General features: G+C 42.2%; 1 protein-coding gene and 1 long non-coding RNA gene across 6 annotated transcripts in view; one reads left to right on the forward strand and one right to left on the reverse strand.

Moving 5' to 3' along the window:
* Positions 1-3,588: 3,588 nt before the first annotated feature.
* LOC144579081 (uncharacterized) lies at positions 3,589-12,687 on the reverse strand. 2 transcript variants are annotated; one of them, XR_013525950.1, is made up of 2 exons: positions 12,423-12,687; positions 3,589-7,759 (listed from the first exon to the last, which is right to left on the reverse strand). It is a non-coding gene; the product is annotated as an uncharacterized LOC144579081 (long non-coding RNA). The 2 variants fall into 2 exon arrangements; XR_013525949.1 differs by lacking the exon at positions 12,423-12,687 and adding an exon at positions 11,211-11,272.
* Positions 11,526-16,025, forward strand: part of ZNF407 (zinc finger protein 407) — a 474,883-nt gene continuing 470,383 nt past the window's right edge. For all 4 annotated transcript variants that reach the window (XM_078348272.1, XM_078348273.1, XM_035271367.3 and 1 more), the window contains exon 1: positions 11,526-11,593. The gene's annotated coding sequence lies outside the window, so the exon portion shown is untranslated. The remainder of the gene's footprint in view (positions 11,594-16,025) is intronic.

Raw genomic sequence — 16,025 nt, forward strand, 5'->3', positions numbered from 1 at the left:
GTCTAGGTTTGTGTGGGTACACCCTAGGGTGGCTGCACATGTCCAGGGACGCATTTCTCAGTTTCCCTGTGAAGTGATGCATGATGGTATTTCTACAGTTTGACCACTGCCAGCTCTCCTGCTAGACTATACCATCTTTATAGGCAGAGATTATGTGTGTTTTGTCTATCGTGATGTCCTGGGAGTTCCAGGCATACTGTATGTCTTCAGGAAACATTTAAGTGCTGAAATGAATGATTTCAACATTGGTATCATCCATTCTCATGCTGCTGTGCAAACTCATGCACTTCTCTCCCTCCTATTAAACGTGAAGCTGTATAGTATCAGAGACCATGTCCTACTATTCTCTGCACTTCAGGTATCCAGTGGCGTGCACTGCACACATTACATGATCAGTATGACTCCTAAAATTCTCTTGACTCTGCAGCTGCAATTTTTGGGGTCTTCCCCACCAGGTCTGCTATACCCTTCCCAGACTTCTCTGTCTTTTACTCTCCACTTCACATTGTTCCTAGTTTGAAACCTTGGAGCAGCTAGTACTGGGGAGAAGCACAAAAGACAAGCCAGGTAGAGGTGTCAATGGCTGATAACTGTTCAATGTCTCAGAGTTCCCAGCAGGACTTTATCATACCAGGGGCCACACCTTCATCCAGAGGCCACGAACCAGAAGCCCGGGAGCCCTGCATGGCTCCCTTCACCTCTGCTGAGGTGGCTTTCACAGTGTCCTAAGCACTTTTGAATGGGAAGCAGACATTCCAAAACTGGCAGATGACACACACACATACACGCACACACACACGTGCACACACATGCACACACACATGCACACACACACGATTCCTCTTGAGCAATCAGAGGATGGAGTGAAATGACACTACTCTGCATGTGACAAGAAGCTAAGCTGAGGAGAGCATGAAGCCCAGTGCCTGACCCTTAAGATGTGCTCAATGAAGTTCTTAGAAGCAGTAGAATAAGGCGAAGCTGACAAAAGAAAGCAAATACTATTCTATCTGGCTTCTCACTTCCATGGACAGCTGTTTTCACTTAAAAACAAATCCCCAAACTTGTTTCATGACAGGGCCAAATGACTTTTAAATACAATCTTGTTTAGTAGATAGTATACTATACTATTTTAAGGGCCGGGCGTGGTGGCTCACGCCTGTAATCCCAGCACTTTGGAAGGCAGAGGCAGGAGAATCCCAAGAGTTTGAGACCAGCCTGAGCAACATAGGGAGATCCTGTCTCTAAAAAAAAAAAAAGTGAACTATACTATTTTAAATGTCTACTTTTAAATGAATTCAGTGTTCTCTGTTATTTTTAATGTTATTTTTGAGATCAAGTTTGAATAGTAATTGTACATGTAATGGCTAACAAATCATGATTTGAGGTCTTGATTATGCAAGATAAAATAAAATATTTGTTTCTATCTTAATGTACTATGGTTAGATCTGGCATAACTACGTTAACGATCTGTAATATGACTGCCTTTCATAACGAACTAAAACCTAAACCAAGTCCTAAGAGTAGCACATTTTCCTTCTGCTCTTCCACGGACCAGCTCTAACATCTACATTCTACGTCGCAGGGCACTTAACAAGTAAGAAGGCTCATCTTCCTCTTCACCATGTGGAGAAAACTTTCTTCTTCAGGAAGTAAGCTCTTGGGAGGCAGAGGTTGGGTTGGATATGTTCTATACTTTGCTCAGTTGTCCAAAGCCTTAATCAATTGATAAAATACAAAGATGAGAACACAGGAAATTTTCTGGAGTCCCAACAAAATGATGCGTTCTTTTTAATTCCCAACATGATGTAGAAGAGAAGTGATGACAGGGGTAATGAGTATAATTTCTTTTCTTTTCTTTTGAAATGGCGTTTTACTCTTGTTGCTCAGGCTGGAGTACAATGGTGCAATCTCGTCTCACTGCAACCTCCACCTTCTGGGTTCAAGCGATTCTCCTGCCTTAGCCTCCCAAGTAGCTGGGATTACAGGTGCCTGCCACCACATCCAGCTAATTTTTTATATTTTTAGTAGAGAATAGGTTTTACCATGTTGGCCAGGCTGGTCTTGAACTCCTGACCTCAAATGATCCACCCATGTCCACCTCCTAGGATTACAGGCATGAGCCACCGTGCCCAGAGAGTATAATTTCTTAACAGTTATGATAAGTAAATAAATGCATCTGAGCTATTTTAGTTTGGATAGAATTGAAAAAAAGTCATTATGTAGACAAATTTTATTTAAAAACATTATTCTAGTGTAATTCCTTATGCAGAATAAAAAAGATGTCAGAGAAATTATGCCTTTGACTATCATAGAAAATTTCAAGCTTTAAATCATCTCACCTCCCACATTGAAATTCACCAAAACAGCATTCAAAAAGAACTTAGATTTAAAATTCTCCTGTGGGTGGCTAAGTGTTCATAGCATATTCTCATTGCCATTGTAAGTAGGCATTTGAATGGAATGACAAAAAATGTTAATTTAAAGGAAATTAGAACTTTAAATGACACTGTTAAATTAGTCATCAAAAATGACTAGTCACCAAAATGACCAATGCTTCCTTCAAATTTTAAATAATTATAACCAAATAAAGGAAGCCATATAGTTTATTTAAAATCCCACTTTCAGACCCAAAGGGCAGAGTTCAGTGATACTTTAGTAGGTAAAAGTCGGGGGGGGAGGGGCTCCAAAAAAGAGAGAGCAATAGAGGAAAAGCACCAAATTCCACATACTTTGCCTAAATCACTGGTTGATCTCTGAACTGCATACGCGAGGCGGATTCGATCCTTTCAGTGAAGGCTAAAAAGACTACATGAGATTTTAGTTGCTCCCCATGAAAGGAGAGACATTCTGTGGAGTATGGATACAGCCAAAGGAACTGCTTGATAAATCAAAGAAACAGAAAACCCTTTAATGCTTGTCAGAAGAACCTAATAGAATCAGAAATCTCTGCACTGTATTTCTCAAATGTCTAGGATACAATCATAAGATCACTAGACATTTAAGAAATAAAACATGAGTCATAATTAAAATAAATGAGAAAAAAATTAATGAGAATTAACCTCAAGATACTCCAAATATTCAAATCAGCAGACAAAATTTCAAGGTAGCTATTATAACTGTGCTCAAAGACATAAAGGAAAATGTGTCTGTAATAAATAAGCAAATAGGAAATTTCATCAGATACAGAAATGATAAAAAAACAAAATTTGAGAACTTAAAAACATAATATCTGAAATAACTCACAAGATGATTTTAACAGAAGGTTGGAGGTCACAGAAGAAGGAATCAGGGAACATGGGAGATAGATCAGTAAAATTTATCGACCTGAAAGATAAAAAATAATGGGAAAACTGGGCAGAGGTATGTTGGGCTGTGTATAATATCAAAAGGTGTAACATATTTAATTAGAGACCAAAAGAAACAGAAAGAGTAAAAGAAAATTCTTTGGAGAAATAATGGCCCTAAACTTTCCAAATTTGGTGAAAGACACATATTTACAGATTTTTAAAGGTCAGAAAGTGCTGAGCAGGAAAAATCTGATGAAAATCATGTCTAGTCATATCACAAATTATAGAAAACAAAAAATAAAGAGAAAATCTTTAATGCATACAGCAAAAATGGCAAGTGACATATAGGGAAACATAAAGGCAAGCAAAGATCTGAATGACCTCTGATTGCTTATCAGAAGCAAATGGAGGCCAGAAGACATTTAAATATACCTTTTAATTTAACAAACATCTCTTATAGACATCAGATGGCTAAGATTTGCTTTTTGATCCATTCTGGTAATCTCTTCCTTTTAAATGAAGTGTTTAGTCACTAACATTTAATGTAATTAATAACAGTTGAATTAAGGCTTCTCATTTTACCATTCATTTTCTCTATGCTTTATCTATTACTTTCAGCTATAAACCCTTTGGAGATCATATGTAAAAAATATAGGGGAGCAAGACAAAAAAATGAGTGCAAACATATGAGTAAGGTCTGATTATTAGATAAATGTGTAATAATCTGATTTTGATAATTGCATTGTGGTGGGTCAGAAAATATGTCCATAAAACCATAAAGTAAATATGGTAAAATATGAACATTATAGAAACTGGGTGAGTGGTATATGGGAGTTCTTTGTCCTTTTAAATAATTTTATGGTATATCTGAAATTATATTAAAATAAAAATTATAAAGAAAAAAATGAGGTCAGAAATTAAATGCTCTCTAAATTCCAGGTGAGTTTGAGTGATTAATTTGTAAGAAGAAAACTAAACCAATATTTTTTCTTGCTTTTTTATCCTAATTAGGGAAAACACATCATTGATCATGAATTCAAAATTCTTCTGGGATAGTCCAGGTGTCCATTCTTTCTGTTGACAAAAGCCTCCTGTAAGATTTTTAGCTTGGGATTGGTGAGAAAGTAGTGAAAGGGAAACTTGAAATTAGTTCCCCGAAAGCAGAACTCCTGAGGAAGAGGATCACTTGGGAATGAGAGTGTATACCACAAGACATCATTCACTGTTCTTGGCCTTGGAAGAAAAGATTCTGGCTTAAATTCCTGTTTGAAGAGGCAACATAATATAGCACAGTGGTTCCCAAACTTTTCTCCACATTGGAATTACCTGGGGACTTTACAAAGTACTTATGCCTGGGTTCCTCTCCCCCTGCCCAACTCTCTAATTTCCTTGCTATAGGGTATAACCTGGGAATTTTTAAAGTTCCTGAGGTGATTCTAATGTGCAGCAAACTCAGAAAGCACTGGTGTAGAGGTGAAAGTGTGTTGAATGGATTCTTGTTCAAATTTGGACTCCAGATTTTACCAGTTGGATAATCTTGGGAAAAATATGTTATTTCTCTGAGCCTTGGTTTCCTTAGCTGTAAAGTAGGAATGGGAAAATCTTTATTGCAGAGTTGTTGGCAGCATGATGACAATATATGCAGAACACTTAGCACAGTGCCCAGCATGCGGTAGACATTCAATACATGGCATTATTTATTTTTGTTGTTTTAATTTTCTATTTTTCCATTTATAAGCAGGAGAGAAATATTCCACAAACAATTTCTTAAAGAGGAATAATTAGAAATCAACTTATGTGTGCTGCTGGGGTGTGTATAATGCAGTTACAAGTTGGGATCTTCTTTGTTCTGAAGCTGAAATCTCTTGCTAGGAAGTGTCCAGGTACAAGAAGAGAGTGGTAGTGAGGACTCAGGTCACCACAGGTTCTTGGTTGGTTTTATTACCTCTCAAATCTCAACTGAGAATGACAGATGTCACATTGCCCTTGCACTTTCTTTTACTTCATTGATTGAATGTATTAAATTATATCATCTCATTTATAAAGATGAAATAAATCATATTTTGCTGAGATAACTAAACTATTGGCCTCCTACCCTGGAACCATTTCCCCCTTTCCTTCCTAATTCTTCCTTCCTTTTTTTTTCCATCCCTTTCCCACTCAGCCAAGTGCCACAGGTATAGCTGACACCTTCCCAAGATCCAGGAGGTCACTGAGGCCTACAGGAGATCCCATTCCTATTTGCAGTGTTTAGCTCAGGGTCCACAGGTGAACCACTTCTGGCCATGGGATATAAAGGCACACTTGCTGGGGGCTTTTGGGAGGTTCCTTTTCTCTTAAGAGGAAAATTATACGTAAAGGAGTTCTCTTTTCTTCCTGGGACATTTTTCTCACTAGATGTTATCCCTGGAATCCTCTAGCCATCTGAACTACAGCCTGATGTTCAGGCATTGAGAATTGAAGGGCAGAGTGATGAGAAACATCTAGGTCCTTGATATCAACATTCAACTACAAAGCCAATACATTCTGAAGCCTCCTTTATATCTGGCCAACGAATCTGTGAGCCGATACACTTTGTTATTGATTAAAGTAGTGGAGGTTCTTTTCTATTATCTGCAGCTAAAGGCCTCCCGGTATAACTGCTCTGTGTTACCCTTTCAGTTATTCTATATTTCATCATCACTTTCAAAACGTTATTTTATACATTAAATGTAATATTATACATTTCTAATTTGCATAACTTTCTACAGTTTTCAAATTTTTTTATCCTAGTTAACATAAAGTCCTTGAAGTGAATACCATCTTTATCATTATTTCATTTTAGTAATAAGAAGCTGAGGCTCAGAAGGTTTAGGTAACACAGTAGGATGAAATGACGAAACTGAAACAAGAAGTCATGTCTATTTTCTTCTGTAAAGACAGTCATTGCCGCTCTTTACCAAATGTTTTCACTTCTTCTGACACATGAGTCCCAGATTGCACTTCCCCATCCTTTTGAAGTCACTTGTGGCCATGATAGTTGCCCTGGCCCAATACAATGTGAACAGGTAAGATATATTTTACTTCTGGCCAAGGCGTCAAGAACTGGTACATGTTCTGTCGTCTTCTCTTTCTCTTTAATGCAGATAGCAGAGGTCCCATGCACCTGGGTACTACAGAGGAGACATGGAGTGTGGCATCCAGCAATGTTGTGATGAATTTGTAGTGAGAATTAACAGTAAACATTTGCTGTTATAAACTACTAAGATTTGGTTATAAACCACTAAGTGTAATCTAGCCATTGCTCACTGAAAAATTCATAAAGTGGCTATACCACTTTCTGTGTTTTTAACTGGCAATAATTTAACTCAGTTCTCTATTAGACAACTCAATTCTAAATTTTTTTCTGAGAACGTCTGAAAATTTTATCCAGAAATAGTAAAGTTTTAAAAATGTTATTTCAGGCCGGGTGTGGTGGTTCATGCCTGTAATCCCCGAACTTTGGAAGGCTGAGGTGGGCAGATCACATCAGGAGATGGAGACCATCCTGGCTAACACGATGAAACCCTGTCTCTACTAAAAATACAAAAAATTAGCCAGGTGTGGTGGGGCGTGCCTGTAGTCCCAGTTACTGGGGAGGCTGAGGCAGAAGAATACGTTGAACCTGGGAGGTGGAGGTTGCCGTGAGCCGGTATCACTCCACTGCACTCCAGCCTGGGCCACAGAGCAAGACTCAATCTCAAAATTAAAAAAAGCAACAACAACATATTATTTCGATAGTTTTTGTGGAACAGGCGGTTTTTGGTTACATGGGGAAGTTCTTCAGTGATGATTTCTGAGATTTTGGTTCACCCATCACTCAAGCAGTGCATACTGTATCCAATGTGTAGTCTTTTATCCCTCACCTCTCAAGTCCCCTAAGTCCACTGTATCATTGTTATGCCTTTGCATCCTCATAGCTTAGCTCCCACTTATGAGAACATAAAATGTTTGGTTTTCCATTCTTGAGTCCCTTCACTTAGAATAATGGTCTCTAACTCCATCCAGTTGCTGCAAATGCCATTATTTCATTCCTTTTTATGGATGAGTAGTATTCCATAGTGTACATATATCACAGTTTCTTTATCCACTCATTGGCTGATGGACAGAAGTAATAATTAGCTTAAAATACATCTACATAGTCATCATCAAATCAGGTATATATTTAGGTTAATAAAACTGTAGTTCCTGATAGCTTTGTTTGAGACAAACAGACTTACGTTAATTTTTCTCAACAGTTGAATCCTAGACATTCTCTGTGTATTCAAAAATGCCTCAGTATGGAGAAGATGTTTGGGTGACGTGCTAGTGCCTCATCCGAAAAGTATCTCCCTCCCAGCGAGCCACTCTGTTGGGATTATATCCAGTGCAGAGGTCCAGAATAGTAGAAGCAGCATGCAGGTGAACATATGCTTAGGGTATTAGAGAGAAATCCTCACCAGGTACCCAATCTAGACAAAATCAGAGAACATGATGTCACTTATTTGAGCCTCATTTTTCTCATCTGTAAAATGGAAATCTGTCTATGTAGAGTGGTTATAATAATTATTTGAGATAATGCATATAAGGTTTGTAGCATAATGCCTGGCATTTTAAAAATAGTTGATACATTTTAATTTCTCTTGTGCATTCTCATTTTTATTTGTCATCCTGCTATCGTAAAAGTGTTTACTATTCATTATCCACTGGAAAAATATCACATATACCCAGAAAAAGATGTGAATATGTTGACTGCTTTCTTTTCTCAGACATGATTAAAGTATACATTTTGAACTTATGAAGACTGAACATCTTTGAGCTTTTATTTTGCAACTTTCTTAAGACTGTAACTGGCAGATTTGGTATTAAAACCTCTATCATTTACGTTGCTTCATGATGCAAGTAAAAGGGCTTAAATAAGGAAAGGAATTTTTGGGTTTTTTTTTGGTTAACAGGTCTCAGGTGGGGCTGGCTTTGAGCAAGTCTTGATCCATTTGCTCCTTGTATCATTTTAAACACACACAGGTTCATCTTGCCCATTGCCCAGACAGAATAAATTCATCAAGACAGAGGAATTGCAATAAAGAGTTGAATTCACACAGAGCTGGCTGAACAGGAGACCAGAGTTTTGTTATTACTTATTACTTTTGTTATTACTTTCAGTCCCCTGTACATTCAGAGACTGGGATTTTTAAAGAATTTGGGAAATAGACCAGGGAGTGAGAAGAATTGATTGCTTCTGTGTGACATGAAATTATAGGGAGATGAAACTGTCCTCTTCTACTGAGTCAGTTCTTGGGTGGGGGCCACAGGACTAGATGAGCCAGTTTATCCAACTGAGTGGTACCAGCTGATCCATGCGTGTAGGGTCTGAAAAACATCTCAAGCACCAATCTTGGGTTTTACATTGTGATGTTATCCTTAGGAGCAACTGGGGAGGTTTAGAATCTTGTGGCCTCCAGCTGCATGACTCCTAAAACATAATTTCTAATCTCGTGGCTAATTTGTTAGTCCAACAAAGGTTCCCAGGCAAGAAGGGGGTTTGTTTTCAGAATGGGCTGTAAACTAAGTTCCTCCCAGAGTTAGTTCTGCCTATGCCCAGGAATGAACAAGGACAGCTTGGAGTCTAGAAGCAAGATGAAGTTGGTTAGGTCAGATCTCTTTCACTGTCATAGTTTTCTCAGTTGTAATTTTTGCAAAGGTGGTTTCATCACTAGTGCTCTCTGTCTTCACTACAAGTCTGTGTCAAGCATTACTCATTCAAAAAGAAAGAGAGGAAGAAAAAAAGACTTCGCTTTTGCCTTAGAATCAGTCTTGAATCAGACCAATGGAATCGTTCGGTTGGAAATGAGGTCAAACTGACGTCTTTAAGGTCCTGTCTTAGTAACTAAAAATACTCAAAATAGAACTGAAAAAGAAACTCAGATTTTACTTTATTGCTCAAGAGAGGAAGATAAATGTTAAACACCCAAAGAAAGAAAGGTAGCAAGATAAATCACCCAAAGACCAACAGAATGCCCAATCCATACACAGAATTGTGCTAGCTTTTAAGAAATTTATCACCTAGTCATACAAGACCAATGCTGTTGAAATAGTTATTAAGAGACTGTATGAAGTACTAAATTTTTAAGTAAATCTTAAATTTCAAGGGAACTCTTTGAAGGCAGAACCCAGTTTTATCTTTTACACAACAGGCACCCAATACATGTTGGTTAATGGAATAAAAATAACATTGGCAAGCTAGTCAATGTTATTGTTGTGAGGAAATTGTTCTCCATATTTTTCTCTAGAATTTTAAACGATTAATATTAAACTGAGTCCACGATAGATGGAAAAGGTTGACTCGGGGGTTGAAAGTTGAGTTCCACTTTTACTAGCTGTGTGATCTTGGAAGTTTATTAGAGTCTTCAAAATAACTGTTCCTTGGTGTGGATGATAAGAGAATTCATGTGGATTACAATCAGAATTCAACCAGACAATGTCTATGAAAATGTCTCTATGAACTATTTAAAAAGGTAAGGAATTATCACTTGAATGGATTCTAATTTGAATTGAATTAAACTGAACTGTGTTGGAATTAGACTTAAGAGATGATTTGGTCTAGAAAGTCTATCTTTAGAACATTAAGAAAATCCATTCACTTACAGTTATTATTATTTGAGACAGAATCTCGCTCTGTTACCCAGGTTGGAGTGCAGTGGCACGATTTTGGCTCACTGCAGCCTCCAACACCGGTTCAAGCGATTCTCATGCCTCACCCTCCTAGTAGCTGGAACTACAGGCTCGTACCACAACGCCCAGATTTTTAATTTTTTTTTTGAGGCGGAGTTTCGCTCGTTACCCAGGCTTTAGTGCAATGGTGCGATCTCGGCTCACCGCAACCTCTGCCTCCTGGGTTCAAGCAATTCTCCTGCCTCAGCCTCCTGAGTAGCTGGGATTACAGGCACGCGCCACCATGCCCAGCTAATTTTTTTGTATTTTTAGTAGAGACGGGGTTTCACCATGTTGACCAGCTGGTCTCGAACTCCTGGCCTCAAGCAATCCACCCATCTCAGCCTCCAAAGCGTTGGGATTAAAGGCGTGAGCCACCACGCCTGGCCAATTATCTTTCTAAAGAGAAATCTGATCACAGAACATCCCATTACAGAGTTTAACCCTAACCCTATCCCTAACCCTGTGCCTACAACATAGCCAAAACTCTTTTGCAAGGCAGACGACCTCAAGCAGGATTTCACTGTGTCTTTGTCACAGCACTCAACAAGCTGTGATGTATTTATTCGTCTACACAGGTCTTTCCTACTAGATTCTGAGTTTCAGAAGAAAGATCTCTTTACTTGAGGGTCATGAGTGGACCTGCACAAGGGGGCAGGCGGGCTGCTAACCACCACATCCTGGAGTCCTGCCTTTTTTCCTTTAACAAGCCCGTGCGCTGTGCCGTTAAATGTTCATAAAAAAGTCCTCGTCGAACGTTTTAAATACCCAAGGTGTTTCGGCTTTTATTGCCAAACTGGCCACCAAGCCACATTCCGCTTCTTGGCCTCCTCTTTGTTGTCAGAGCTCGGCTGGCGGCTTCCTGTGGCCTCTGAATCAAGGACCTCATTTTGGGAGCCATTCGAGAGATTTTTCTCATATTGCCGCCTTGCACAGTTGAAAGTCATTCCTCGAAATGAGATCGCCAGAAGCGACAGGAGCCACTCCAGGCCCTGGGGAAGCAGGCTGAGCAGAAGCAAGCTGCGTTCGCCAGCGCAGGCCTCGCGAGTCTGGGCCTTCTCCATGTTTCCAGCGCTACCCTCGGGGTCCCTTACAGAGAACGGGGGCCGGGTGGAGGGGCGGAGCAGAAAGCAGGCGGGATCGGCCCGGGAAAAACCCGTTCTGGGACCCTCTAGATATCCCAGGAGGCCCTACCGGGCTGACAGCGCCCACCTGCGAGCCCGACACGCTCCTCGTATTTAGATTAACTCCTTCGGGTTTCCGTTTTCCGTTTCCAGGGGAGGGGTGGGACTTCCTATTTTAGCTCTGAGCGGCTTCCGGCAAGAGCTGATGGGTTAAAAACAAGACAGCACATGGGCCTGCCGGCCACTTGGGTAAAAAACAAGGAACTTGACCTGGATTTTACTAAACCAGTTCCACGATTCTGTTTTTGATTGTGGTGTCCAGCTCTGCATCCACGACGGAGTCGCCCTGAAAGCCGCCGGAAGTCCTTCAACGGAGAAACAGGATGTCCCGCCTCTTCCTCCCAAAGGGAAGACGGTGAGCCGGAGGAGTCAGTCAGAGGGGCGAGCAGGAGCGATTCCGTCGCCAAACAGGTAAGTTATTCTCTGGCCGGGGCGGGGGGTTTGGAGGCGGGGACCGTCCAGCGTCAGCGCAGGGCCTGGGGGCGGTGGCTTGAGGGCTCGGAGCCTGGCTGCTGGGCGCCCGGAGCCCCGTCTGGGCCCTTCGCTCTTTCTCCTCCCCCCTCCCCCCGCCTCCGCCCCTCCCTGTCGCCTTCCTTCCCGACACCCGCCCAGACTCACCCCCGGACACACACCCTCGCTCGCTCGCTCACGCTGTCTCGCCGCCCTCCTTCCCCCGGCCCCCTCCGTCGCCGCCTCCGCCCTGCCCTCTCACCCGCTCGCTCCGCAGGCCCGTCCGGCGGGCAGCCTCGCGCCGCGCGGTCCCACGGGCGGAGCTCTCGTGGACACCTCGGGGCTGCGGACCCAGCGTGGCCTCGGTGTCCACTGCCCGATCCGCCTGTCCACGCAGAAACAGGCCCCCGCCCCCTCGCCACGCATCCTTGCACCGAAATCGGGCCGTTCTCGTTTTCCCAGGTTGCTCTCAAAGGGACCGCAGATGCTCGCCTAACTGCAGAGCTGCAAGGTTTAGCGTCTGGTTTCCAGCAGGGGCTCCCTGGATCGCTCGCCCACTCTCGATTCACCCCCAGGTGCCCCGGCTGCGCCGCTGCCACTCGCGTCTTCCGTTAAGCGACGCTGGTGTGGGCGAGCGGAGGGCACACAAGTGCGGTGACCGAGAGCACCGCGGTGGCAGCGAAGGGTCCTGGCCTCTCCCGACTTAAGCCCGCTCTGCGCCACTGCGGGTAGATCCTCGGCTGCCTGATGCCTCTGCCGGCAGCGTTGGGGTTTCCCAGTAGATACTCACCTTTTCCCAGCCAGCTAGCACGCCCTGGGTGCGTGGCTTCCTGGAGTTTAAGCTGGTGGAGGCGGGGGCAGCGGCCGCTGACCTCTGTCGGTTGCGCTGGGTTTTGAGTAGCCCATTTATTTCATTGGGGAGTTCTGGAGTAGGACAAACCACTTCCGTGGATACACATGTAGAATTATTTTGTAGGTAATCACAGTCTTAATAGTGATCTGAGTTGCAGCTTTGCAGTCTGTGCCTAGTGGCAGCCGAGTCGTAGCATGTATCTGTTTTGTGATGAGGTGCTAGTCCAGTTAGAACACTGTAGACAGGGGCCCTAACATGCACTCTTTAGAACCCTATTAGAAAAGCTCATACGCCATTTGGCATACTCACTGTACTTAATTTAGTATGGAAATCTTGTGTAGTAGGAATTACTCCCTTTTTACAAACTGAGACTCACTTTGCTATATACAAACTTACTAACTGCTACTGGCACAAGGTAAAGCTCTTCCTTGACATCTAAGGCAGGTGTGATAATTGCTGATAACACAGTTGCTACTGGTGCATTTTTTAAAGCTTTAGTTTGGAATGAATTAACATTTACAGAAACATTGCAAACAATAGGACAGTTCCATGGGTACCTTTTAAGCAGAGCAGAGTGGCTCCCCTTCAAAACACTGGTCCTTGCTTTGTGCCAACACCCTCCTAGGTGTTGGAAATAGTAGTCTGCTTCCCAAGAGGGTTTTGAGATCTGGTTGAAGAGACACATATAAATAAGTACAATACTTTTTTCTAAGCACTAGAATAGAGATAGGGTAGCACAGTGGAAGTTATGGCTGATTGACAGTGGGGAGTGGTGAAAGCTTGCAGGATATATTACAGTATTTGAGTTAGATCTCTAGGACTGGGTATTCACCTGGTTGAAGGGACATTTTCTGCAACATTCATTCCAATTATGTTTGTTTTATTAGAGTATAACTCGCTAACCTTAATGAAATAGACCCTCCTAGTTTGATCCTTCTCTTTCTCATCTCCTTTAAGAAAGTGGTTTGTACCCAGATAGAAGAATCCTAGTTTCTAAATCCATGAACTGGTGAATAAACTAAGCTGTATATTTCTAATTGGTAATTGTGACTCTTTTGACTGTGGCTGAGATTGGTTTTTAGGAATGTACTGTGGTCCTCCACTGAGAGTTTTCCTTGCTTTCCCACTCTGATTACTAGTGGGATTAAGTAATTCATTCTGGAAACATTTAGTGCATGCTTACTTTGTGCCAGCTATTGCACTAGAATAAAATGATGAACAAGATAGTGGGGAATATAGACAAGCAAATGTGCGTTGGCAGTGCAGTCTAATATCATGCCCACAGAGTGTCACAGTGCCAGTCATGATTCTTGATTGGCAACCATGGCAGTGGACTTGGCTTACTTAAGCAGAAACGAATTTTTTGGAAGTTGATAGATGGCTTTCAGAAATGATGGGAAGCCTGGGGAACTATATTCAAAAAACAGGTAGTAACCAAAAGAGGCTGGCTGGATGGGGCCACAGCCAACGCAATATCACATGAATAGTCTGCCTAGAATTTTGCTGCTGGTGACATTGCCATTGGAGAAACTGCCACCTCTGTTGCTGGACTGTTGACTCTCTTCTACCACTGAAAAATCTTACTGCTCCTGCATCTTTGTGACCTTTTCTTCCAAGCCACTGTAGTTGCCAGGGAGCAGGGAGATGGAGAGATGGTCTTTATTTCTCACAAAGACCCTTGCCCCAAAGGATTCCTACTATATAAGAAGGCAGCTTGGGTGGTGTGTAGCCCTAAAATAAAAACTGTTCAGCATAACCACCGAGCCTGGCAAGTCTAGAGAGGTTAGAGAGGAATGCCAAGAGGGACTGACAACCAGAGAATGAATAGGAACTCACTGGGCAAAGAGATAAAGAGCAGATAGGGAATCAAGTTTCAGGTGGAGGACCTCCAGGCGTCAGGAGGTAGTGTGGAACATTTCAAGACTTGAAAGGTGTTTAGGATGGCTGGATTGTGGAGTATGAGAGGAGGTGTGGAAGATAAGGCTGGAGAGGCCCTCTTGAAGAAATGTAGGCAGCATAGTAGCATGTGCATACTTTTGTTTGTTTAAGTACTTCAGTGGCAACTATGGAGACCAGTTGGCATTGTGTAAGGCTAGGGGACTGGGATCTTTCAGAGGCTGTTGCATTGATACTAGGTTAGACATCTCGGAAGTCTGAACTAGGATAGTTGCCCAGAGGTAGGGGAATTGAGTGGATAGTGTATGTTCAGTTAGTGATGTGGATTTAGGGATGATGTAGGTAAGAGGGGTGAGATGGATGAGTCATGGTGGACACTAAAGTATCTGCTTTGGGTGACTGGGTGGAGCCTGGTGTTCTCTGTGTGGCGATGGAAGATGAGCATGTGTTCCAGTGATGGTTCAGTGTGGGCTCATTTTTGTGGACACAACTGTATTGATGAGTCAGCAATCCCAGAGGACCATCAACATCTCACTGCAGCCAGCCTTGGTTCCTCCAGTTAATTGTGTGTGTGTGTGTGTCCGTCTGTCCATATCCATCCGCCTTCTTCATTAGATTGTGGCAAGACTGCTTTCATGTGTATGCATCCCAAGTCTCTTGTGTGTGATATCTTACACATAGAAGGGGATGTTAGGCTATTCTTGCATTGCCTAAAATGAAAAGGTTTAATTGGCTCATGGTTCTGCAGGCTCTACTGGAAGTGTGGCACTGGCATCTGCTGGTGAAGCCTCAGGAAGCTCTCCGTTATGGCAGAAGGCACAGGGGGAGCCAGCATATCCCATGACAAGAGCAGGAGCAAGACAGTGGGGAGGTGCCACACACTTTAAACAGCCAGCTCTCACGAGAACTCACTCATCATCTCAGGACAGCACCAAGCCATTCATGAGGAAACCCCCTTCCATAATTCAGTCTCCACCCACCAGGCCCTACCTCCAACACTGAGGGCTACATTTGAACATGAAATTGGAGGGGATGCACATCTAAAGTGTATCAAGAGGAATCAGTAAATACTGTGGAATTTAATGGAATCAGTATGAGTAGTTTGGAGCAGAAAGCAAGTACAATTATATGTGTATAACATGTCTCTATACAATATAGGCATATATATATATATACATGTGTATATAGCTAAACCTACATATGAGTCTTGCATCACTAGTGAGGGGTCCACATCTCCTGTATATTTTTTGTAGTGGACTTTTTATTCTGATATTATTAGTATTGTCTTTGACTAGAACATCTTGTGGTAATTCTATGGGTAGATCATAATTGCAATAACTCTCTGCTTACTTGATTATCTTGCAATGCTAACTACCTGGAATAAAACCCAGAATAGCCTTGCGGGAAGGTGATGGTGGGGCAGGAGTGTGAAGGAGTGACCGCCTCCCTAAATAAAGTAAAATCTGGAACATCTGGAACTGAGCCCTGAAAGGAGAAGCTTTTGCGGGAGAAGGTGGAGATAGATGATGGTCTCCAATGCTGCTTTCCTTAAGTTTAATTTTCCTTTTGAGGACTCATATGATAGTTTCCAGTTATAATAATCCTTGTTTAATGGTTCGGTTTTCTTGAGTATAGCTGAGAAAA

This window comes from Callithrix jacchus, chromosome 13, assembly GCF_049354715.1.
Source record: "Callithrix jacchus isolate 240 chromosome 13, calJac240_pri, whole genome shotgun sequence".
NCBI classification, from domain to species: Eukaryota; Metazoa; Chordata; class Mammalia; order Primates; family Cebidae; genus Callithrix; species Callithrix jacchus.